This window comes from Mus musculus, chromosome 8, assembly GCF_000001635.26.
Source record: "Mus musculus strain C57BL/6J chromosome 8, GRCm38.p6 C57BL/6J".
NCBI classification, from domain to species: domain Eukaryota; kingdom Metazoa; phylum Chordata; class Mammalia; order Rodentia; family Muridae; genus Mus; species Mus musculus.
This window is the reverse complement of record NC_000074.6, coordinates 7,466,618-7,494,210: the sequence shown is the minus strand read 5'-3', so window position 1 is coordinate 7,494,210 and position 27,593 is coordinate 7,466,618. Positions and strand designations below refer to the sequence as shown.

Here is a 27,593-nt window from a genome sequence, read left to right as displayed (position 1 = left end):
TATAAATATGAGCTTCAATTTATAGGCATAATTCATTATTCTTCTGTATCAGTTCATGGAGTTGGGATCATGAGACATTCTACGAGAAAAGTAGTGTCTTAGTCAGGGTTTCTATTCCTGCACAAACATCACGACCAAGAAGCAAGTTGGGGAGGAAAGGGTTTATTTGGCTTACACTTCCATGTTGCTCTTCATCACCAAAGGAAGTCAGGACTGGAACTCAAGCAGGTCAGAAAGCAGGAGCTGATGCAGAGGCCATGGAGAGATGTTCTTTACTGGCTTGCTTTCCATGGCTTGCTCAGCCTTCTCTCTTATAGAACCAAGACTACCAGCCCAGAGATGGTCCCACCCACAAGGGGCCTTTCCTCCTTGATCACTAATTGAGAAAATGCCTTACAGTTGGATCTCATGGAGGCATTTCCTCAACTGAAGCTCCTTTCTCTGTGGTAACTCCAGATGTGTCAAGTTGACACAAAACTAGCCAGTACAAGTAGGATAAAATTACTTAGCCATATGTTTACTGGGAATATATGAAGACATAGGGGCATGTTTCAGCTTAGTGAGCATTTCTGTTATGATGTGCAAAGTTTAGCTAATGTGTGCAAATAATAGAATTGTATGATATTTAAAAATATTTATTCCTTTCTGCTTGCACTCTATAACAAAGTAGAGAGGTCATCACCTAAGCCAGGAAGTTGGTCAGAATGTATCTGCTTCGATATGAAAATAGATTGAGGAAGAAAACTTGTCTTTGGACATGGAGTGAAAAGGTGCTGGCACAGATGCTCCGTCCTTCAAAGTGATTGACAGCTTGTGAAAACATCACAGTGAATCATGCTGTTTTGTAAGATGTACTCAGTCTTGGGTGTTAACTGATAAATGAAATTATCATGAGTGTGGACATAATCTCCATAACCTGATGGTGAGTGTGCTTTAAGTCAATAAATGCAGCCCAAGAGAAGCTAGACAGCTCTTGAGATGTGGTGAGGAAATGATAAACAGGATGCCTTCTCCATCAGAGAACTTCATAGAACAAGATCCCATCAATCCCACCATTGAATACACACATACCTAACTGCTGTTCAGTACCTCATGAGCATTTGAACAACATTCACTTCTCTTTTCGCGGTGACAGACACATTCAACTGCTCTAGTTCACCCCAGAGCTGTTTACATTTAGACTATAAAACTCATGTCCATGTAAGCATTCCTCTGTGTTAAATAGAAATTATTTTTACAGCCATCTCCAAATTCATATATAAAATTCCCATCTCCAATGTGATGGTTTACAGTGGTGGACCATTTGGTGATAATATTGTCATTAGGAAGCTATCTTTACTTCATCCCCATCTAGCCTATGAGGAAACATCATGAAAATGCTCACTTATGTTGGCATTTGAATTTAATAATCTGCTTTTAATTTGAATGGAAATAATAGACTTTTCATTCCTCTTTCTTTTTTTTTTTTTTTTTTTTCGAGATAGGGTTTCTCTGTGTAGCCCTGGCTGTCTTGGAACTGACTCTGTAGACCAGGCTGGCCTCAAACTTAGAAATCTAAGTTTGCTGCCTGCCTCTGCCTTCCAAGTGCTGGGATTAAAGGCGTGTGCCACCACACCCGGGTTCATTACTTTTTTTTTTTTTTTTTTTTTTTTTTTTAAGTACTGTGCCTTTGATATATTTGTCAGGAATCTTTATTTAACCAAAAAGCCTCTATAGATTTTGGAAATAAAGGTACAGATTTCTTGAGGTTTTCCAGTGTGTGCTGTGAGTTAACAAGGTTGAATCCTTTGAAACTGTGAAGTCTTAGATTAAGGGTTCATGAGGGATTCTGATTTGGGTTGTCCTGTTGTGTAACATATATCTCAAGAATCATTAAAATATAGACAATAGGGAAGGGGCTCACGCAGGAATTCAGGCCCACAGTAGAAAGCAGAGATCTTCTCTTACATGTTTCACATGGTCAGTACTTTGAAGGGTAGTTAGAAGTATTTCATAAAACACGCTTGAAGTCAGATTGTCTCTGTCTCCTATGTGCCAGGCAAGGAAAAGCTTTAACTCTTTAGTTGATGTGTGCTCATCATCCAGGCAGTCACTCATAGCACCTGGCAGATTAGGTTCTTAGTAAACTTTCTTTGGGGAAGTGAGTATTCCTGATTTACAGACACCCACATATGGGTAGTGGGCCGCTTATGATTTTTATGTTTTAGTTTTATATGAGTTATGAAGTTAGAGAGAAGATACGGCTGCTTCTATATGGATAGCCTGGGTAATCCTTAGCTGGAAGCCCAACATCAGCAATCAGCTGTATTAAATTCCAACCACATTTCTGCCAATGAGGACATTGACACAGAAAAGACTTATATAGTTGTCTGCAGAGGGTACAGCAAGGTCTTCATGTTAGAACAGAGAGAAATCCAAGTGTCCCAAATACCTTTCACCCATAAAGTCAGAATTTGGATCTAAGACCAATGGCTCCCATGTTGAAAATTCCACTAGCAGGAAAATCACAAGTTTGCTCTGGTTTATTGACAGTTGGTGCTATAAGGCAATACTACTCCCTGTCGTGAATTTGTATCACACATTTCCAATGTTATTACATGAATCACTCTCTTACAAGCATGGTAGAAATATGTGTTTCTCATGTTTTTGTTTTTCTGAAAAATTGGCAAAACATCATGAGTGGTTCTGTTATTGATTCCATCCAGGAAGACAAATTTTCTCATGATTTGGTTTGTTTTGTCCTCATCCTTCTGGAAAATCATCCTCTAGGAATGTGGTCTGAGGTCAATGCTCCAAGGCTTGCTCCTTAGGCTGCTGATCACCTCTGGGAAGGGATCAACATGAGAGTTTTCTCAAAATCTCCTTGGCTCTGCTTATTTCATTTTCAAGAACTTCTGATTAAAAAGGAGCATAATCCCAAATAGTCACATAATGATGACTTCAGTTTCCAACTGGCATTGGCCAGTGGAACTAACTACCTGTCAACTTTGTAATGGACTCCTTAAAAAAAAAATCAACCAATCATCTCAGGTAGAATATTGACCATGATCTGGCCAGCTCATTCTCTTTAAGATTATCAGTTGGTATTTGGGATTGCAAGACTACACTTTGATTGTTAAGCAGATAGTTGTATGCCATGGTTTTCACATAGTACTGTATAAATATCTGTAAAGAAAAAAAAACTGTTTCGCTTCTGTTTTTTTTGTTTGTTTGTTTGTTTTTGTTTTTGTTCTTGATACCGGGCTTCACTTTATAGCCTTGGCTGTCCTTTAACTCATTAGTTAGACTAGGCTGGCCTAGAACTCATAGATGTCTACCTGCCTCTGTGCTGAGTTTTCAGAATAAAGACATGGATCACTATACCTAGCCTTTAAGGGTATTCTTAGCTTCATATCAATAACATACTCTGCCCACATGCATAAACAATTACCTATAACACATATGCATATAAACCATTTGCATACAAGTAAACTATAAAGAGTTTAATTATGAGGGGAATCTTATTTCAAATTATATAATTCTGATTTTGAGCCTCTGATTTTCTTGAAGCTTTTATTTCTCTTATGAACTAGTCAAGGAACATTCTGGCTTAGTCTTTGAATAGATTTATATAGTCGGATTAATTGTATATGTGTGCAAATGTAAGTTGTAATTTGTTGTATTTATCTAAGTTTACAAGATTTTAAATCTTATTTTACATAAGTAGCCAGCCAGACATCAATGTTAAAGACATGAGTAAAGCTTACAATCTACTGTTCAGGGAATAAAAAGAGCTTGCGTGTACACACACACACACACACACACACACACACACAAAAACAAAAACAAAATTAAAACAAACAAACAACCTAGTCGTCTGCATTAACCAGTATTAGCTGTTTATATCTATCTAAAGAGTGAAGGCTGGGCCTCTTCTAGCCCCCATTTAGAGTTCAGCAGTGATATATGGGTGTTAAATAAAGGCTTATCGGCTTACAGTACATCAGAGCCCTGATAAAGCTTCCTCAGGAAAAGAGAAAATGGAACAAGGACCTATTCAGAAAATAGTTTGTAGATACACCAGTACAATGGGACTCCTCTAAGTGACAGCATGGCTTAAGTGTGGAATTTTTACTCCCAGCCCAGGAAATTTTAAGGCAGGAACCACAGACTATCTTAACTCTGGAGACACAGATAGAATCCAGGTTGTTTTTCTACTGTGTTCTGACTTTCAGAGACATGTGAATTTTGGAAGATAAGAAGAGAATAGCATATTAACTGTAACATGTGACACTTGTCAGATTAACAAAAGGAGTGGGAGGGAGGCCTTATCTAGGTCTCCATTTTCCCTGATTCAGTTTCAGGTTAAGAAGAGCTTAATGTTCATGCTTTAAATCTTGATATGAAAAAGAAAAAGAAGCCAAAGATTTGTGGGTCATAGGAACAGAAGCCAGTTCCCTCCATATTTTATAAATATGTACAATCTATAGATATATGCAAAGTACCCTTATGGAACACAGATACAACTTTGGTGTTTTGTTTCAATTTTTCTATTTTATCTAAAACATGAAAAAGAAGAAAAGAGATTATATCTGGAACTATTATTCCATGAAAGTGCTAGTTTAGTGGTTTTTGTCCCTCAGTGAAAATGCAGAAATACAATTTTGTTAAAATAAACACATTGAATGAAACCTCTTAAGTTAATTGTGCCTCTCTTACTGATTCCCATAAAGCATGGAGAGCTACTACTTAACCGACCTTTTAGATGACTGATATGTGCACACAGGAAGTCCTCTTTGTTATCTAATCTCAGTCTCCCTTGCCATAATTCCAGCTTGTTTTCTTTTCGTTAAAGGAAACCTGATGGAGTTCTGTGTTTAAAGATGAAAACATAAGAGGAATGAAATCATTTTTGTAATTGAATTTTATTTTCTACCCTGAACCTGTTATTGTGTGTGTGTGCATGTTAAGAAAATAATGGGGCCTATGGGAAGTAGCATAAAATTTTAAGAACCAGAAAGAGGCTATTTAAAGTTACCTAGATGAATTCATCCATCATTTTTTAGCAAAGAAACAATGTCTGAAAGCTCAGAGATTTGGAGGATGACACTGCTGAACAAGTTTAATAAATGATATCATTGTGCTTTCTTGGTTTTATAGATGTTGCATTTATTACAAACCTTATACTAAGACATAAAATAGACAGTCACAATTTGTAAAAACAAACTCACTGTTAACCATGCCTTTGAATATTTTTTCAAATGAAATGTTCACTGAGGCAAAGCAAAGTTATAGGAAATGAATCAATCTAATCTTAGTCTCTCTAGTCTGGAAGCAAGATAGCCATGGATGACTTTGCCCTCTGTGTCACTTATTTCAACAGTGACATGTTCAATATTGATGGGTCTCATCAGCAGAGAAATTCAGTCTGGTGCCAGAATAGAGGACACTGAAGAGGTGAAGGGCACTGAGTCAAGATGGTGAATCCAAATCCCTGGGTGGCAAGCTCCACTTCACAGAGCACAGCTTCATTCTCTGTGATTGAAGGGGGCGATTTAGATTTGGACAAAACTGAAAGACTAGTGCGTCTTTGTCCTTTTAGGAAATTACATTATTTTTATGAAATCTTTTATACGTAGTATGCAAGAATCATAAGGTTTCTGTTTTCAAGAAGTTCAAGTTCTTTTTATTAGAGGATACAGATAAGAGATGATTAGGTTTCAAGGTTTTTGACAGTAAATATATGCACAAATGTTATCTCTATAGAAAGTCTAGAAGGGATGAAGATGGTTCAAGGAAACATGGAGAGAAAAAAGGAAAAAAATGAGTACAAGGCTGTCATCTGATAATGACAAGAATGGCTTAACTTTTATACATCAATGATGGCTTTTGTAGAGAGAATTTTGGCAGAATATAGAATGCCAGACACAGGGGTAGTATGGTTGGGTATAAAAAACTTTGAACATTTTAGTCACAAATTCTATCCTAGTACATATATCAAGAAGGAATTAGGAATGAAGTATTCACTTAACATCAGTAAGGATTTGGTGTTTAGTGGGGGGCAGCTAGCATTTCCAAATTCAGTCTAATGCATAGAACATTTCATCAAAAATAATGAACATTTAAGACTAAATATTAGATGACACATGGACATAAAATATAGAATTGTAGAACCAATTCTAAAGAGATGTCTCAGTGTTTAAGGACAGTTATTTACTTGCAGAGGGCATGTGTTTTAGTCACTGTCCCTCACAAGGGGATGCACAACCACCCTCTGAGAGGATCAGAAACTTGTCTCCTCCTCTGGCATATGCCTGCATGTAATCATGCAGTCACATACAAGGACACACAATAAAACTAAAATAAATCTTTAAAAAAAGTTTGCAATCTCTGGAGATGTCATACCAGGTAAAATAGAGGGTACCTTTCACCCAGGGCTAATTTCCTACTCTCTCTGTGGCCTGGGATCCATAGGGTATCATGATTGAGTAGGTCCTGCTAGACATTCCTTGCCAGAATGAGAGAAGTGCTTGAGATTAATGCATTAGTATGAGAACAACTCCTGTGTGGCTTGTCCTTTATTTGACATGGGAAGAGAAAGATTATATTTGAATTTTGTTTTGAAAGGCCAACTGAAATAATGGTCACAGAGTGAATTAATACAGAGTGTGAAGGGGAAGAATTAACTGGCACATGCAGAAGTATGAAAGGATTTAGTATCAATAATACATTTCAAAATTCTTATAAAACAAACTCTTAAGTACATATTTCTGTTATAAAATGATAGATCTAAATTGTTAAACCTATTCATATACTTTTTTGTAGCTTACTCCAGCTTTGATACAAATTGACATAGAATACAAACTAATGCTAAACTAAAGAGCATTAACCTAAGTCACACTTAAATTGTTTAAGAGCACACAGAATTTTTTTGTCTAGCACATTACAGAGAATTTCAAAACATGATCTATGTTCTTAATAACTTGTATAGAACAATTTCAAGTGACAGACAAATTACTATCATCTCTGCAATGTGGGCTGCTCTAGTGTCCCCCTTACATAAAGTGCATGGTGATCTTCATGGTCACTTAGCTAAACTGAAAATAAATATGATAGTTAAAAACAGTCTGAGGATAATTTCATAAATAAAATAATATGCCTCAAGACTAGTGTTCTAGTTTGGTCTCTGTTGCTGTCGTAAACATTCTAGCCATGGAACAACAGAGAGAGAAAAGTCTTTGATTTACAAGTTATAGTGCATCATCCTGAGATGCAAGGGCTGGGCTTAAGGCAGGAAACTGGAGGTAGGAACTGAAGCCAAGAACAGGAAGGATCACAGCTTACCTGCTTGCTTGCTCCCATGCTTCAATTAGCATACTTTTGGACATAGCCCAGGACCACCTTCCCAATTGTGGCATGGTGCACAGTGGACTTGCCACTGTTATTTCCATTAAACTGATAAAGAAAATGCTTCACAGGTATGTCTACAGGCTGGAGTCTTCTTCAAACAATTCTGAGCTATGTCAGGCTGATGATGCTAGGATTTAGGGATTGGTACTACATGATGGACATCAATTTAAAAATGAATATCTGATACATTCATCTTATTTTTTCTCAGTTTAATTAAAAAACAATTTATATTCGTATTCAGTGTGCATGTGTATGCACCTGAGTGTGTACTTGCTAAGCACATTTATGGCTTTCACAGACAAGAGGTTAATTCTCCCTCTTCATCGCATAGGTTCTGTTAATGGAACTGACATCATTCCTAGATCAAATATGGTTTTTCACGGAGCTAGAGCTGCTAAATTTAGTCAGGGATCAATTGTGTTCCTGTGATTTGAGTATGAAATCCTCCTCCCAAACTCATAATTTGCACTTCTCTGAGATGGGTAAGCATTTTAGGATACCATGAAGCTTCAGGAAGTGTGCCCTTTTAGGGCAAAAGAGGTCTCTGGGCATATCAAAAAGGTATCTCTCCAGCTAGTTTGAGCAACCTAAATCCAGAGTGCCAGTTGTGATATTCCCACCACACACACACTCATGCTCCTGAGATACCAGTCACTCCTGCCATTCTGCCCTCCCTGCCATGATGGAATGTCCTCTCTGAAATCATGAACCTTCATAAATCTGTTCTTCTTGAAGTTAGTTCTTTGTTCTTCCTTCTTCCTTCTTCCTTTTTCCTTCTCCCTTCTTTCTTCTTCTCCTTTCTTCTTCTCCTCCTTCCTCCCCTCTCCTTTTTCCTTCCTCCTCTTCTCCTATTCCGCCTCTTCTTCCTTTTTCTTTTTTACCCCCATAAAACCAAGGAAATTAACTTCTATAATTTCCAGTGATCTCTCTCAGTACTCTGTGATCCAGGCTTCTTCAAATCAAAGGCCAGCTAAGAAAACACAGGATGAATGTATGGCTGTTGAGTAAAATTGTATGCTGAGTAGCTCAAATTAATCGGGAAGACCCTGAAATTGACAAGTTGCTCACTAACTATTTTGTGAACTGAAAATTTTTATATCAAACAAACTACATGTAGTTGTTCTTTTATTTATATTAACCCAAGTAATGTACAATTTCTAGATTTTTGATATTTATGTTTTTCCTAATTCATTTTTAACTGTTAATACCAAAGGTAATTTGGAACTTTACAGTAATTTGAAAAGTAGAACAGAATTCCTAAACAGACTAAATTTTCTTCTAATCACTCTTAAAATTATAGAAGTAGAATAAAACAGATTGAAATAAGGGAAGGTAGAGTGAAAATCAGATAGGCTCTTACTCTGCAGTAAATCTTGCATGTGCAGTAAGTTTATACAGGCAAAGCACCCACAGCATGTGATTCCAAGCCCTTCAGCCACATCAGGTTACAATTTATTTTCTGAATTGTCATGGATGCTCTCCTTCTGGTCATGTCTTTGCTGACTCATGTATCATGTCTTATTTTAACTCTTCTGTCAGTATGTCAAGCATTAACCCTAAAATCATCTGTACACACAGTGGGAAAGAGAGGCTAGACAAATACACACTGAATAGGAGTAGGAAGATTCCCGCCTTTGATACATTTTTCTTCCTACTAAAGGAAAAATCTGCTAAGCACATGGAATCAAGTTCCTGTATCGATAGGGAGAACTTTTAAATATATAGCCATCCAATGAAAATTTATATCTTGAGTAAGGATATGTTTGGGTAGTATAAGTGATATTCTCATAAAATTTTTGGAGTGACACATGAGGAATGAATGGATAGTAATATAAAAAGCACATGTTACCTCCTCACTGATGATAGAGCCATCCTTTTACTTGCAATTGACTTTCTTTTTGACTCATCTTTTAAAGTAGCAAAGTGCTACTTTATTAGAAAATTGCTCACAATAAAGCACAACTAAATTAATAGACTGATATTGTGTTAGAAGAAGAAGCAAGATGCCTAAGTCCTGCATAAACACATTAGTTTTAGCTAATTTGTCAAGAAATATTCACAGGGAGTATTGCTTTCCATCACAACATATGTTGGGACCTTTATTTGTTTGATTTTTTTTTCTACTTTGGAACTTTCAGATAGGCTGATTTGGAAATGGAATTTGCTAGACTTATGTTTTTAATATACTGTCTTAAATGCTAGGATTTCATTCAACTATTTATCTGCAAGACTGATTTTAGGTCTATTTATTATGGGAGAGGTTACAGAAAAGACATACAAGTTACCTCTGTGTTTTCTGGTCTTTAAAGAAGCATGGGAAATGGTTTCTGAATTATCAAATATTCCACTGAGAGCTCAGCAGGTGATTCCAAATTAAATTCACAACCTTCTAAGATGACATTTTTCTGTAGAAAATCCCAGGATATAACTTTACCAATTGGATTCAAACCAAGTCTCTTTGTGACAATATATAAATCACTGAACTGTGGGATCAAGGATAGCAGTCTCATAGTGAAAGGAGTAAGAGTAAGAAAAATCGATTTTGTTAGGTATTCTATAGCAGTCCAAATGCCATAACCTTGTTTATTTACTGTCAGTCAACATCTATCTATTATCTACCTGTCTGTCTATCATCTATTAAGATCTGTCTATCAATCCAGGCAGTGGTGGCATACACCTTTAATTTCAGCACTTGAGAGGCAGAGACAGGCAGATTTCTGAGTTCTAGGCCATCCTGGTCTACAGAGTGAGTTCCAGGACAGCCAGGGCAACACAGAGAATCCCTGTCTCAAAATATGAAAGAAAGAAAGAAAGAAAGAAAGAAAGAAAGAAAGAAAGAAAGAAAGAAAGAAAGGAAGAAAGAAAGAAGAAAGAAAGAAAAGAGAGAAAGAGAAAGAAAGAGAGAGAAAGAAAGAGAGCAAGAGAGAGAGAAAGAAAGGAAGGAAGAAAGGAAGGAAGAAAGGAAGGAAGAAAGAAAGAAAGAAAGAAAGAAAGAAAGAAAGAAAGAAAGAAAGAAAGACCTATCTATCATCGAGGTAGGTACCATGTGTGTATGTATGTATGTATGTATGTATGTATGTATGTATGTATATTATCTATCAATCTATCACAATACAAAGCAATGAAAAATAAGTCATCAACGTGTGAGAGATATAAGGAAGGTAGAAGAGATTGCAAGGAGGCAACATGGGATAATTTTGACGAGGAAAAAATGGTGGGGATAAAATTATGTAACTGTATTTAAATTAAAATATATTAGAATTTTAAAAGATATTTTAAAAATACTAAAACAAAAGAGTGCAAATCTTTCTTATCAGAAGGTTGATCTTGATATAGCATTTGATAAGACTTGGATCATGAATAGTTGGTTTATATTTTTAGCTTGCTAGAGTTTTAAAAATAATCTTTTGCATCTATCTTTAAGATAATATATGTAGCATACAATATACATAAGTTCTTACTCAGAACAATATGTTAAATCAAGGTTTAATTTTTTTCTTGAAAGTTTTCTTGAGATTGGTCTGAGTATGTAGTGCCAGGTAACCTGGATTTTGATGTGTAGACCAGATGTTTTCAACATGTGTCAGTACCCTGCCTCAGCTTCACTATTGTTAGAATTATTGTTCTACACTAACACAAAAAGTTTAAAGTTTAATTTCATTATGAAAAATTTAGATTTGAATAAACTAAAATGGTTTTAGGGAAGAGAAATGCTGAGTGAAATTTCTAATAAAAATATTCTAAAGAATTGAGTTTCTCATAAATATGAGAAGTTTAGGTCAAATTCTGTATATAAAGACATTCGTATTTATTCTCCAAAAAAAAAAATAAGTTCATACTAATGGTTTTAATCACATGATTTAGATGTAAAAATGGTTTTTTAGTTTGAATAAGCATGGCAAATTACACATAACTATAGTTTACATAGCACAGAGCTTGTCCAGCTTGAACAAGTTACTATATGTTGTCTTTTATAACACACACATACATACACATGTACACACTCACACACTTATATGTGTGTATATATATGTACCTCTCTATATATATGTATATATATAGATACATATATATGTATGTATATATAGATACACACACACACATATATAGTGGTCATAATTTATTCATTATATTGAAAACATATACCTAAATACAGTGAACTCATGGAGGAAGGAATGGAGACTACTCTGGCTGATTCCTCTTGATATTAGGTGATAATTACATGTGTTTGGCCTTTTTGACTCAAAATACTTATGAAAAGTAAAAATATGGTGTTGATATTTCTAACTACTTGAAATATATTGATTGTCCTTATATCCTTTACAATAATGATTATATTAATTATCTTAATGTTAGATAAACTTTTAAAACATAACAATTTTTGATTACTTTATATATGAAAACCAAGAGGTATTGCGTCCCACTCGACCGGCAAGAAAGACGCAACAAACCAGAATCTTCCGTGGCAAAAGCTTTATTGCTTACTTCTTCAGGAAGACCCTGAACCGGGAAAATGGCACTGCTTTTATAGCCCTCAGCGTGACGTTTCAGCACCTGATATGGCGTGACAGCTCCTGATTAGTTTCTCTTATGTATCTTATAATGGTGATTGCTCGCGGCACGGCTCTCCACAAAGAGGAAATTTCAATTACCTTGAATATGTCCATTTCTATGATGTTCTCAGTAATCTGAAGGGCATGACATTTATAAACACCGATTAGTGGCCACATTAATAGGACCTCAATCATCAGCCATAGGATCTCACAGTTGAACTTCATACATGTAATTCCTTTTCAAAATATTACTTAATAAAATAGGTCTTTATTATTTGTATATGATATATTTAATTTTTGTAATACTTACATTCCTTTTCTTTTACCAATATATTTAAGTGATAAAGTGGCTAGAACTTTATTAGTTCACTTACATTTCCATGGAACATCATGAATTGCATTTTGAAATTCAGTCATTGTTAAACAATAACTCAACATCTCATTTTATTGTATTTTCATCAATTGTGCTATTTAGCAATAAAATCTCTTAAACATTTTATATGCATTGTATGTAATCTCCTGCATAAGCTGAGACATCTTGAATTTCTGTGAATCTAGTGCCTCAGCAAGACTTATATCACGTGAGTTATCAGGATGTAAGATTTCTCATTTATTACCCTAACACTGGAAATAACATCACTCCAAATTTTATGTTAAAAATTCAGTAAATATCTCAAAGGGCTCTGTACAGTGCTGGAAAAATTGTAAATCTAGACATTACAGTTTCAAACACACAAACTTTCCATGTAGCTACTGACTATGATCTTATTTAAGGTACCAAATTTCAGTGATTTAGAAGACAAGTGTGTACATGATATAATTTCATCAAAATGTAGGTTAAAATATCTATGCTAAAATCAAGGCATTTGGTAAAATAATTTTAAAATAAACATTCTTTTCTATATAGTTCCCTAATGTGTATCTTTTTTGCATTTATGTTTTTCATTTAATTTCGTCTTTTCAAAAACAACAACCAATAAATTTTACTGTCTTTCATTTCAGAACAGTAACCTCACTTTCTATAATTTTAGTAATTGTCTGTCCACTGAGAATAAGTATGTTAAGTTGAAAGTCAATTACTGTCTCTTGCATGGAATTGGGTTGATTCTGAAATATTACCAGAAACTTACACACAACTTTCTCTTTGAAAATCAGAAGGCCAGGGTAGCTGCTGAAATGCTAAGAATATACATGGAGGAAGCCATGGCTCCAGCTGCATATGTAGCAGCGGATGGCCTTGTCTGGCAGAATGTGAGGCAAAGCCCTGGGTCCTGTATAGGCTTGATACTGCATCATAGGAGAATGATAGTGCGGTGGGGCAGGAGTATGTAGGTAGATGGGGGAGTATCCTTGTGGAGACAGGGGGAAGGGTGGAATGGGGTGTGTCAGAGGGAAAACAGGGAAGGGGGATAACATTTGAAATGTAAATAAACGAAATAACCAATTAAAAAATAAAGAAAATGCAGAGCCATTACTACCTCTCAAAAACACTGAAATTTCTTTCTGCCATTCTTTTTTTGGAAGCTCAATATTATTAGGACATAAGTAAAGTTGCCATTCAAAGTGATCAACAGTCTGAGAAAAATCCTCCAAATTCTTGGAAGGTCATTCTTGGAAATGTGTCCTGTTAGCTATTTGGAATTCTTCGCAATGGACAGAGTGGTAAGGCGGCCATTCCTTCCTGCTATGATGATTCACGATTCTGTGGTACAGCAGCACCAGCATCTACCCGTAAACAAGTGTCCACTTTGTACCTACTGCAGTCTAGTCACTGAAATGCGATTCTTCCTGGAAAATAGCCATTGCATTCAGAACACCCAAATGATGCTGATAGAGGCACACACACACACACACACACACACACACACACACACACACACACAAATAGATCTAATTCTGCTAAGTTATGATTGCCCATGTGTTTTGAACACTGGGGGTTGGCAGTCTGCCTGTCTGCACCTAACCTCCCACTCAAAGGCAGGGCAGCACAGACATGGTTTTCTCTGAAGCTGAGAGTTCACTCACTTTGTAGAATCTTCCGGCCATATCTTTAATTGATATCAAGGCACTGGCATATACATACAGATTGATTCAATGCCTCAATTATTAAAGACATTTATTTGCACATATTCATTTGACAAGTTTTGGTTGAGTTTAGCCTATATGGGCACTGACCTCTGTCTGGTCTCTAGAATGTCTTTTCTGAACTGTAAGACATTTGAATCCCAATCTGGTAGTTGCCAAGCTTCCTTGGTGTAAAGAGAAGGAATTAAAAGGACAATGAACCTCATATATACTTAGTATGTACTTTAACTGTATTGTACAAAACACATGCTCTTTAGTGGAAGTTGACATGTTTTATGGCAAAGTTAAATTTTGATAGAGCATAAAAATGATTCATTTTTGAAGTTATGTTTAGGACCAAAAACTAAAAGTATAGAGAATTCCATTTGGCACATAAAATTCACTTATTTCTTCACTTTAACAAAAGACACTGATAAACTTGGGTATTCCATATCTATGTCCTAGTCCAACTCCTACTGTCACTTCTATGCCACTTTGCAATCTCTCTCTAACCCAGTTTCTAGCTAATTACATTTCACCTTGCATTTTGGTACTCACAGGAAAAGAATGGATCACAAACAGAAGTCAACTACCTGTTTTATTTCTTTTTTCCCTTCCTTCCTTCCTTCTTTCCTTCCTTCTTTCCTTCCTTCCTTCCTTCCTTCCTTCCTTCCTTCCTTCCTTTCTTTCTTTCTTTCTTTCTTTCTTTCTTTCTTTCTTTCTTTCTTTCTTTCTCTTTTTCTCTTCTCTCTCTCTTTCTTTCTTTCCTCTTTTTTTTTCTCAGAATAAGTTTTGATCAAGAATGGAGGATATCAATATTCCTCCTAGTAACTTTTCCTCATTCTTCAGAGTTCTTATTTAGCCTTAATATGTCTATGTTCATATTGATTAAGAATCAGAACATTGGTTATACCATATACTACTAGCTTGTGTGTATGTTAAGGTAGTCTATGGATATTACTTTCAGGCTTAAATAAAGTTAAGAGTATTTATGACTCAAACTTTCAATGTGCTTTTATAACTTCTGTCAAAAGACAAGTAATCTATTTTTGTAAACTGTATTTAACTTTTAAGGTGTCATATAGATATTTTTACTTACTGTCTTATTTTTATATGCAGTTTGATTTCATTTTATCAGATTACATGTATTCTAACTCAGGAAGGGTATTGTGAATCAGGTAGTTAAAATATTTTGATGTCTAATAAAATTAAATGAAATTCAGATTTCACTAAAATAAAGATCCAAGGCTCAAGTGGTTTTTTGCATGCAAGTGGGCGAATCAACATAGGTAGTTTGTCCTCTTGGATGATTACTCATTTTAACTGATCATAATTTGGTTTTGGTGTAGATATCATCTTCTTTGTGATTTTGTTGATATGTGTTCACCATGAAGTTTATATTGCTTTCTTCAAAAGGTCAAATTGGACAGATGAGATATCAGTTTAGACTGAATTTATATTTTTTGTATTTGCACAGATTTCAAGAAGGCAGGATAAAAACAATGTATTAATTATTTTATGTCTTTGTTTATATATTTATTATGGCCTATTTATCAAATATTATCTGATTAATTTGTTCCTATGTTGATAAAAGTTCAATGAATGATTCTCAAATATATGTTCATATTACATAAATATTATAACCATAAACACTACATACTATACATTTAGTCATTGATGTCTGTTTGCTAAACAAATGTTTGCTTCAATCTGTTTAAAATATACTTAAAATCAAAACTGCTTAATTTAAAGGACTACATAGCTATGAAATGAAAAATGGGACCAAACTGCTTTTGTAGAAGAAGGCAAAGAGGTTGGGATTTGGGAAAATGGTTTCCATTCTCTTTAATTTTTCCAAAATTTACATTATAGAGGATCATGTGTGCAATTTAGGCTTCCATCCATTTTTAGAAACAGTAATTTTTGATTCAAAAGAAATCTGCATTCTTGCAAAATTAAGGCTCCGTTTAACAGTGTGTTTCCAAAGAAACTGTAGAGCTTCTCCTTTCAGACAAGAGCTTCCTGATGGGACCTATTAATATTCAATGCACAATGGGAGGGGATGAGATGAAGATGCCTCATATTCCATAGGCTTATATTGTATTGCCCTTCAGAACACAATACATGGTAGGGCCAGCAGGTCTCATTTTTTTCTTGCCACTTACTAGCTTACTCCAGTCCATACCAGCCTCTGATAAGTGATCCTCCCCCCCAACAATTGTTTTTGGTAAAGATTTCTATTAATTTTAAATTTTATTAGAATTATTTTAGTATTCAAAGATTAAAAATAAAACACAATATAAATACACCCGTTTTGCATTTCAGCGATGTACTTTCATTACATTTGAAGTTCTCAAATATCTCAGCTATTGGAAGAAGAATAATAAAGTATTGTGGCTTTAACATATATTCTTTTGTGGAACTCTAGCTGCTAACCCTTATTGTATGACAGCCTATTATTTTTCATATGCACTATCTTTATATACAAAGCTGGAAGGACAACTAATTATATCCTTTTGCAAGTGAATACAGCAGAGGGATTTTGTTCAATATTTTTTAAAGTTGTTAAGTGGGCCCATTGTGTGTGCATTGTCTGTGTGTGTGTGTGTGTGTGTGTGTGTGTGTGTGTGTGTGTGTGTGTGCATGTGTGCGATTGTATGTGCTTTAACTCCCCAGTGATGTGTAAATTATAACATGGGGTTACTTTTAACTGCTGTTACATTATAAACTTCCCAGTTTCCTGGATCTTGCATGAGCTTCTAAGTTTTTATTTTGATAGATGTAATAATTACTGTTCTTAATGTTTTGCCCCAGAATTGCTGGGAAAGACAAAGCGGGGAAGACCATGAAAATAAACATATTAATAAACCATAATGTTTTCTTATACAGTCTTTTATGCTCTCCATAGATCATTATAACTGTCAAAAATAATTGTATCAGCAAATGTAGACATTGCAGTTTTGTAGGATTGTGATGCAAAAATGCACTTAGTTTCATTAATCATCAAAGGAAACCCTTGATTTGGGGGAACTTCCTTGAAGTAGAATTGCTTGTTGCTTTCAGAGGGGAGGCAGAAGCCATGTTCAAAACAGAGGTGAGTATCAGAGATGAGAATCAAGACACCTTAGTGTCATGTTCCTCCAACACCCTGCCCCACTTGCTCTCTCCCTATTTTCTACTAACTTGGCCTTTAATCATTTGGCTGTATTTATGTTGATTTCAGGAAGGTATTCAAACTTCATGCAAAAAGAAATACAGTTTTCAATAGATGAGATTATCTAGCAAGGCAAGTGTCACTCTCCATGCTATAGATCAGGTGACTCTTAGGCCATCAGCTTTCCTGTAAACATACAAAGATTCTGAGCAGTCACAGAAAGGGACCAGTGAGAGCTGTATGGGATATAGGTAATTCAGGCATGTGGTGAACAGAAAACATTTGCTATCACTTAAAATGTAAGATGAAGCTTATAATTTACTATAACAGCACATTGCTAAGGAAGATGATCGTGGTATAATTATAATTTCTTATCTTTATTTTGGTTGATTTTATTGCCCCTGGCATTACTGCATGCAGCTGCTTCTCTTGGCTTAGGTGTATATTAATGATTTAGAGAGCATCATTTCCAGACTGCCTTATAAAGGACTACAGTTTACTACAAGGATAACCATCTAGTGCTGTTGACTATATTATTGCAGATGCCTGTTATGTTTGACATTTAAATCATGATTCCTGGTTATTACATTTTATTAGGAATTCACTTCCCACTGAGAAATACAGGACCCCGAGCACTAACGTCATTCTGTACTGCTCAGGTGCACTTTCACGCTTAGGCTGATTCATTACCACATCTTGATGCAAGAGCCTAGAGGTTTTCATTTTGCTTCATGCGTTTTGCTAATATATTGCTACAGAGAGTAGAGTCGGTTTTCAATTCAGAATATAGTAGGAGAAAGTCAGAAATATATGGAATGGGTGTGTAACATGTTTGTAAGATAGGTCTATCATTAAGCATGACTGACAATCTTTTACTTCAATAATAATTTATAAGAATATATTCACTATGCATGGTACTGTGTTCCATCTGGCTGCTTTCATGCAACCTCAGAATGTGGAGTTCCAACCCACAATCTGGTTTATAATACTTTGTTACACTCTCCCTCCACATAATTCTCTCTGATTGCCTAGACATCTTCTCCTCTGCTGTCCATGCCTTAAACAGGCATAAGATTTTATGGCCTTATGTAGACTCTTGGATACATGAATGAGAGAACACATGTGATCTGTCTTTGTAAGTGTTTCATGGTTTCTTTAATTTAATTTTGTTTGCATATTTCCATTTTTTATGAGATTGCTTTGATTTCATCCTTTGTGAATGAAAAAATCTCATTGCATAAACAAACTACTAACTATGTATCTGACAGAGGATTAATATCTAAAATATATAAAGAACTCAATAAAAGTGAACAATATGAAGTAAAACAAGCCAATAAGTAAGTTGGATAACAAAAAAGAGTTCTTATAAGATGAAATATTAATGACCAGTATATAAAAGGTTATATTTTTAATGAAAAAGAAAGTTTTATTTGAAAACTCTCAAAATTAGAGCCGCCATGAAACATGAATGTAAAAGCTGAAAATGTCATTTAAAATCAAACATTTATTGACTAGTTCATTGTGCACTCAGCAGGCAGGTAAAAAATGATAAACAGCATAAAGTATTAGCAACATCACTAAAATGAAACATCATTTATGAAATAATAAATGTTACTATTTAAATGTCTTGTTAAAAAATTTATACAGGTAAAGCTTTACAAAATGGTTTTTCAAAATTGATGAAGGTTTATTAAAAATACTAGTGTGACTAATTTGTTGAATACCTATTTTGGCTGAATTCGTGATATTGCCAACAAAGCTGCATTATCAGAGCATAAACTTAGAACTAATGGGAAACTCCCCTAGATCAAGGAAGTTGGTGCCTGCAAAGAAATGTAAACAAGGCTGTAAGAAAATTATTTTAAAAATGTGAATTTTATCACAGTAAATTTGATACAGAATGATTTTCATTTGTATAAAATGCTGAAAATCCATATTTGCGTAGATGAAAATCTCACAGAGCTCCTTAAAGCAGGACATTAAGATTTTCCTTCCTAACTCTTGGTATCTTCTCCCAAGGTACCAATATCTTGGTCTCTTATTTTTCTTTAAAGTCACAGTAAATTGTCTAACTATAATATCTGTCTATATCTATCTATATACACTAGAAAAGCAATCATACCTTCATTAAATGGCATATACTGCATATAGTGATTTGTTATTAAGATAACCAAGCACATTTGGCCTATATTTATTAATCATTAGGGAAAAACTTATATAGGTATACATCATATTATATAATAAATATAATCACAAATAATCTCATACTTTCCTTATTAATTTATACTTTCTTTTGTTACTATTAATATTTTACATTTTAATTAGCAAAACTGCTGACATAACTAGAACTTGATTGTTTCTATGTTTCCTCTAAGTTGGGTCACTGTTACTCAGGTAGAGAACAACACGAGGGCCATGATTTTCTGTAAAATGTGTCAGCCACAAGCAGAGGGGGGTAACCTGCTTCTGAGTGATATAATGGGGTCATGGAACAAGGAGAGTTAGTCTTTTTTCTTTTCTTTTCTTTCTTTTCTTTTTTTTTTTAAGTATTTTCTTCATTTACATTTCAAATGCTGTCCTGAAAATCCCCTATACCCTTTCCCTGTCCTGCTCTCCAACCCACCCACTCCTACTTCCTGGCCCTGGCATTCCCCAGTACAGAGAGACCAAGGGCCTCTCTTCCCAGTGATTCTTAACAATAGTTAAAATGACAACAATAACTATTTTGTTGGGGGGAAAAAAGCTTTATTTGACAGTTCAGAAGTTCAGATGAAGAAGACAACCTATGCTCTCCACATCTCCTTTTATCTATAATTGTATAAAACATAAGAATTAGGAATATGAAGATATCTATGTATTTCTAGAGGGATATGAGACACCGAGCTAAATTTAATTTTCATTCATGAGACATGAGATTTTTTGAAAATATTTTAAAATGAATGATTATATGGTTAGACAGATTTTTAGGAAGAGGTGATATCACTCACATCAGAAGTAAGATTCCAAAATTAGTGTCAACACACCAAAGCAAGAGAATGAACTTCTTGACCCTCACCCTGACCCTGACCCTGTCTCCTGTCCCTCTCCCTGTTCCTGTTTCTCTTCATCTCCCTCTTCCTCTTCCCCATTCCTCTCCTTATCAAAACCTAAAAGTATCGCAATGTAGCCTAATCTGGCATACTGACCTTAGACTGAGTTTAATCACATGTGATGGATTTATGTATGCCTACCATCATTTCTCAGTTCTTGACAAATTTCACTTCTGTCATGGTTAGGGAGAGCAATGTTTGCTTATGTCTCTGGGGAATAGTCCCATGAGACAGTCATTGATCTCTGATCTTAGAGTTTATGGGCTATGATGATAATGACACCCTCATGACTTCCTCCATCATCAGGGTAGTCATGCATCTGTGGCTTGATATCTTGTTATCAATCTGGTGGGAGTTACTCAACTAACAACCACAGAGAGGGACCAAGGAGGATACTAATCACTAATCATACGTAGCAAATGAAAGACTGGTAGACCTGGCTGAAATAACCCAAATATGCTCAGTTTGGCATCAAAGAGAAATTTCATTGTCACATTCTATTGTCAAATTTATCTCTTCAGTATCATCACATTATTATGCAGAAATTGTCTACTGTTTGAAATGTATGGATGCTAGATTGCTAAAAAAAAAAAAAAAAAAAAAAAAAAAAAAAGAAAAAAAAAAGAAAAAAAAAGCCTCATAAATACTTCCCAGTAACAATTACAATAGAGCTCAATCCAGTCTGTACTCCCTTCTTAGCATACAACATTATGATCTATCATTTTGCACAGCCTGGTCTATACTTGTTCTTTCTTGATCTAGTCTTGAGTTCTAGCTATTGGTCTGCAAGACACATTCAATAAGCTGTAATACATGCCTCTTACAGCATTTTGAGAAATGGATGAGTCTTTTATTTTAACAGTAGAATTCATTTATTATACACCATGATCCAAATCACTCTACTTAATTAATTTTTCTCTTAGGAAAAAATGTAGCAGTGGCCAAAATCCCCCAGATTAGACATGAGAATCTAAGGTCAGCCCTTAGCCTATAATAGTTCACTGCCTAAAGTGGTTTTCAAGTGCCCAAGGATTATCTTTATCCATGTGAATGTTTTCTGCCTAGAAAATTAACAGCTGAGTGCATTTTGAGTAAAATACTAAAGGAAATGGCTGATAAAAATATCAATGTTGTGTATCTGCTGAAGGCGATACCTATCTGCTTTTTCTCAAGCCTCTGTTAAGCTGTCATCCTCACCCTTATCACCGGAATGATTATCTCAGAGTGCGTTATCGCCAGACTCTTTCCTGACCAGACAGAAAGAATCCCTGGAAGGAGTCATGTGTCTCATTTGTCTTAAGGGGGTTGTTCTCTTGTGACGAATCACTTATCCTTGCTGTGAATAGTCAACACACACAGTGAGCATACTGAATGTGGAGGGGTCATGCTCTCTGCAAAGCAGTATAGGATTTCAAATTACTGAAGCCAAATAAACCAACTGGCAAGAAATTGATGGTAAATGTCCACCTGATTGCCTGCTTACTCCTGAATTTCTGAATCTGCTAAGTGATAAACTGTGACTAATGTAATCCTTTGAAATCACTTGATTGTGCAAGAAATGGATGTGTGTCTCAGTGACCGGTGTGGTGAGAGGACAAGTTTTGGTCTGAGATCCGGGACAGATGTACTAAGTGACCGGAGCTGAAAAGGGAGCCCTGATGTGGGCTGAAAAAAGCAATTAAAAGGGCTTGGTGGAACAAGTGGTTACAGCACAGTTGTGAAAAGCTGGGTTCAGAAACCCAGCATCCATGTGAAAAAGCCTGGCACACCAATACTTTGTTGAGTTTTAAGGGTGCAGCTTTCCACTAGTGGCTAAAATATACTTCTAGTAGCAGGTGTCCTGTCCTCTGGCTCTTAGAGTCTTTCTTCTCTCCCTATGGTGATATTCCTTGAGCCTTAGATGTAAAGACTTTATTGAAGCTGTAGTGACTTGGACTTCACATCCAACATTCACAGACACTTAACTTCTTGATCAGTTGCAGCTTTTTGAAAGGTATGCATAATGACAGTAGCCATTGTAAATGGGGAAATTTTACATGGTCCCACAATAAATGAAGAAGTATAGGCAATCGTTGGCTGCAGAAAGAATCAGTTTTCTCCAGGAATAAGATTCCCCTGATAGGTTAAAAATTCCAGATGATTATTCCTAAATACATTTACCTCTACATAGAGTCTGTAGTGTGTGTATGTGTATATGTGTGTGTGTGTGTGTGTGTGTGTGTGTGTGTGTGTGTGTAATCACAATAATTACAGAAAAATTGTGAGCTTGGGTTGGGGTTTGAGGAACAAATGGGTTGTTGGAGAAGGGAGAAGGATGGAAGTTATGTAAATACAATAGTTACATATTTCTTGTGAAAATAGAAAAATAATAAGAATTGTAAAAGCCTGTCACATAAGGGGACAGCCACAGGAAAATCTGTGGGGTATACTGGCTGACCAGCTTACACTAACTCATTAGCTACAGGCCTATGAGAGATGCAGTCCCAAAAATTTATTAATTAATTAGTTAATTAATAATTAAATATTAATTAGAGAGTGACAGAACATGGACATGTGATTTTGACTTCTGTCCTCTACATGCACTCCCATGCATATGCACAAATAGATGTGCACACACACACACACACACACAAATGAGACACACACACACATGAGACACACACACACACTCCACCCAATAAAACGCATACAAGTAAATGTGAAATAAATCATTGAATGTCAATATAAACAGGAGGCAACAAATCAAATGGATAGCGAATCATAAATACAATTAAACATTTGACATATGAACTACAGATTTTTTACATTCCTTTTTCTAGGCTTATTGAATGACAGAATTTTTACATTTTGGCTGATTAAAAATTGTTAGATCATTTGTGGGAAAATGAATACTTCAATTCACAGAGAGACCCAAGGATTTTCAATCTCTTGCTAAGCTCCTGTTTACTCTTTCATGTATTGCTACTGAGTTATCTTCCTTGCCCAATGAAAAGAATAAGATTTAATATAAACCAAATAATAAATAAACTGTAAGAATAATAGACATTTATGGAACTTGTATGTGAATCATTACTTCTCTTAATAACACTAATGTTAATTCATATCATAGACTACAGTGAAGGGTATTTAATGATCCAAAACATCTCCTGAGAGTTTTTTATTTTTATTTCTGAAAATACAAATTATCTGGCTATTGTATTTCCTCTAAACTTTTGTTTTCTGTTCCCAAAGTAGTTCTTTTACAGAATATTTTGGCTCTCCTGAATGTCCATTTTAAAGTGGCAACTTAACATATTCTGATATAGGAAAAGCAAAATACTGATATGCAAATGTTACAATCAAGAAAAGTAACTTCAATCCTGGTGTCTTAGTCAGGGTTTCTATTCCTGCACAAACATCATGACCAAGAAGCAAGTTGGGGAGGAAAAGGTTTATTCAGCTTACAATTCCATACTGCTGTTCATCACCAAGGAAGTCAGGACTGGAACTCAAGCAGGACAGGAAGCAGGAGCTGATGCAGAGGCCATGGAGGGATGTTCTTTACTGGCTTGCCTCACCTGGCTTGCTCAGCCTGCTCTCTTATAGAACCCAAGACTACCAGCCCAGAGATGGTCCCACCCACAAGGGGCCTTTCCCCCTTGATCACTAATTGAGAAAATGCCTTACAGTTGGATCTCATGGAGGCATTTCCTCAACTGAAGCTTCTTTCTCTATGATAACTCCAGCTGTGTCAAGTTGACACAAAACTAGCCAGTACACCTGGCTAGATGGTTCATCGGCTGAAACACTTGTCACACAAACCTCATGAACTTGATACCAGTCTTGGAAATTATCAAAAGTCAGGAAGAGAAAGAAGTTTTATATAGTTCTCTATCTTCCACACACATGTCATCTCATGTGTATATCAATGTACACTTGTTGTGTAGACATAGTAGTATTCAAATTTATTGAAAAAAAAGTTTGAGAAAATTAACTGCAGATATGTGTGCCTGAGAATGCATTAACACAAAAGTATGGCCCAGTCCTGCACATCAGCCTATAAGGATATTTCTATTTGTATAATATTGAAACTACCATCCTCACACATAGCAACCTTTATGGTGGCTCTGAGCAAGTGAAACAGCAAAGTCTGAATCCAGCAGTTGGACTTATGCTTGTCCTTTAAATAGTTAAAGTACAGACCCAGCACTTTGCTGGATGAGCTAGCTAGGCTCTGATTTGTCCTATCTCTTCTATCGAAGGTTCCCTAAAGGGCTGTCCATGATTTATCCAACAGTGCCCAAGGAAGATACGTTTTCTCAGCTTGAGAGTCTGTTTGTGAAGGCTGGAATTTATCTTGCTGCCAGATACAAAAGAGGCTGAGAATTCCCAAGTTCTGCATCATCGTGGAGGAGCAAGTGAACTGATTTCTGTGTCAGTTATTCCATTTGCTCCCGGGAGCAATCGTTCTTTCCAGATTCAAGTCCTGTTGACTCCTTTCCAAACCTCAAGCAATTCTTGCCAAGCCATTTTGGAGAGGCGGTTCTTGGAGAACACACAACCATATGGAATGGAACTCATGCTCCATGCCAGCCCACACTGCAGAATTTGCATAATGCAAACCATGGTCCACCCTATTGTAAGAAGGGCTTTGGAAAATATTCATTTCTAGGGACTCCATGCTAAGGTCTAGCAAATTTTCTATACAAACAGCCTCAAAGAATGGCTTGGTAATGAATTGCATCAGTATTCACTAATATTAAGTTCAAAAGGATGAAAGTATGAAGCAGTAGTACAGTGTCGCACCTAAGCCCACTCCTACTGGACATTGTTCATTTCTTGAGGTTCATTCCTTGTGTGTTGCTTGGTCATCATTATCATCCTCAGCTGACTACAGTGCCTATCAATAAGTATATGCTGAAGAAACGTATTGTTGCCCTATTCCCAACAGTTCATTCCATGTTCCTTCAAACTGAGAAAAAAACCCCATAGACAAAGATACAAAGAGATGGTGTGTTTTGGGGGTATAAATCAAAAAAGTTATTTTCAACAGATAGCTGCTAGGAGAAGGAAAATCATTTTTCTTCAATGAAGTGATATTGGATATATCTACAGCACACCAGGAATGGCTCCACACTCAAGAGGAATCATCCAACTTCCATGAGTTTGGATTTTCCTTTGATAGGGAAAACACAATGCTGGATAGGTAAGGAGGTAATAAATTACCTGGGAAGAATGCAGAAGAGGAATAAACATAGTCAAAACATGAATTTTTTGAAAGAATAAAGAAACATTATTTTCCTAAATATTCAAATTCAGAGGAGATTGTCTTGATCATGTTTATAAATATAATATTTGTTCTTCTTCTTAAGGTGCTTTTAGAAGTACTAATCTTGAGACTTTCAATATTATAGTCCCCAGACATAAATTTATATATTATATACCAGTAGCAAACCAATTATCAAGGTGCACAAAATTTTTTTCAATTTATTTTTTGTTTTAATTTATTTATCTATCTATCTATCTATCTATCTATCTATCTATCTATCTATCTATCATCTATCTATTTACTTAATTTTACACTCCAGATTTTATCCCACCCGTGTCCACCCTCTGAATGTTCCACATCTCATACCTCCTCCCCATCTCCGTCCCCAAGAGGATGTCCCCACCCCCAACCCCCCAGCCAATCAGACCTCTGAAATCCCTGGGGCCACAAGTCTCTTGAGGGTTAGGTGCATCTTCTCTGACTGAACCCAGATCCTGCAGTCCTCTGCTGTATGTGTGTTGGGAGCCTCATATCAGCTGCTGTATGCTACCTGGTTGGTGGTCCAGTGTTTGAAAGATCTCGGGGTTGTAGGTTAATTGAGACTCCAAAATGCACCAGAGACCTGAGAAGTGAGAGACACTCAGGACTCAAAGGGAGGGACCTCAGATGAAATGCCCAACAATAGGGAGAGGGAACTTACAGAGCCTACCTCCAGCAGGAAGACAGGGCATCAAGTGAGGTAGGGGGTTGCCATCACATAGTCAAAACTCTGACCCATAATTGTTCCTGTCTGAAAGAACTGCGGGGATGGAAATGAAGATGAGCCTGAGGAAAAGAAGGGTGCAGCAACAGGCCAAAGTGGGATCCAGCTCAAAGGGAGGTCCCAAGGCCTGATGCTATTATTGAGGTTATAGAGTGCCACACAAAGGGACCTATCATGACTGCACTCCAGAAGATCAAACAAGTAGGTGAAAGAGTCAGATGCAGATATTTGCACCCAACTAATCGATTGAAGCTGCTGAACCCTGTAGTTGAATTAGGGAAAGGATGGAAGAAGCTGAGGAGGAGGGTGATCCTGTATGTAGGAGGACGAAAACTTTTCTGACAAAAATTATTTTCTGAGAATATTGTACAAAATTAATGTCTAAAAAATGTTTAGCAAAAACAAACAAAAATATGAATCTATCTTTATAGAATGTCTTAATTAAGTAAATATAAGTTATGTGTCAAAAAACACTATTTGCTAAAATTATAGAAGTACTTTGCTTAGGAATTTCAAATAACCATAGCACTTAAAAAAATATCAGCCACAATTATAATGTATTTTATTCTCTCTTTTATTGTAAAGCTTGTTGTAACATGTTGGTGCTGACAGCTGAGTGCAACATTGTTCCAGTGAAACAGAGATAAAAAATAATCATCTTGTAAATAATTTTATACTAATACATGGATTAAGGGAAAATATTGGAAGTAGACAGAATTTTATATTTATTAAGACTTTGGTTCTTTTTCTGAGTCCAATAGTAATTTGTATTTCAGCTGAGGTTATGTACCTGCAGGTGTAGAATTGTCTACATTATTGCTTCAGGGAGCACAAGAGAATATACAAAATTATTCTATTTAATTTGGCTTTAAAATACCATTGTGTCTGGAAATTTAAGGCATAGAAAAATCATTTATTTTATTAAAGGAAATATTTGGTATTTGGATAGCAGAACATTGAACAGTCTGGTGGGCCATACACTGTAATGGAAACTATTAAAGTCTAAATCCACACACCATGGTTTAAATTTTACAATATACAGTTATTAGCTATTCCAGACAGAGCATAATATTATAATTATTTAAAGTTAAATCAGGCTCAGGCACTAAGGTGAAGAATTAATCAATGAGACCTCATGAAACAAAATCTTCCGGTAAGTCAAAGGATGCAGTCATTAGAACAGAATAAACAGAATGACAGCCTGCAGACTGGGGGAAGCTCTTTGCTAACCTTCTATCTGACAGAGGGTAAATATATGAAATATATAAAGACCTCAAGACGTTAGACACTAATAACCCAAATAACCCAATTAAAAGTTGGGGTACAAAGCTAA

The 27,593-nt window shown here is 35.7% G+C and overlaps 1 long non-coding RNA gene across 10 annotated transcripts in view; it reads left to right on the top strand.

Moving 5' to 3' along the window:
- Gm30954 overlaps positions 1-27,593 on the top strand; it is a 159,680-nt gene that overhangs the window by 86,021 nt on the left and 46,066 nt on the right. Inside the window, exon 3 of one of the 10 annotated variants that reach the window (XR_378690.3) lies at positions 24,491-25,534. The exons of 5 other annotated variants lie outside the window; for them this stretch is intronic. This is a non-coding gene — a long non-coding RNA (predicted gene, 30954). Of the gene's footprint in view, positions 1-24,490; positions 25,535-27,593 lie in introns of those variants that run through there. 4 more of the 10 variants (XR_001778741.1, XR_378689.2, XR_870114.2 and 1 more) reach the window with 4 other exon arrangements.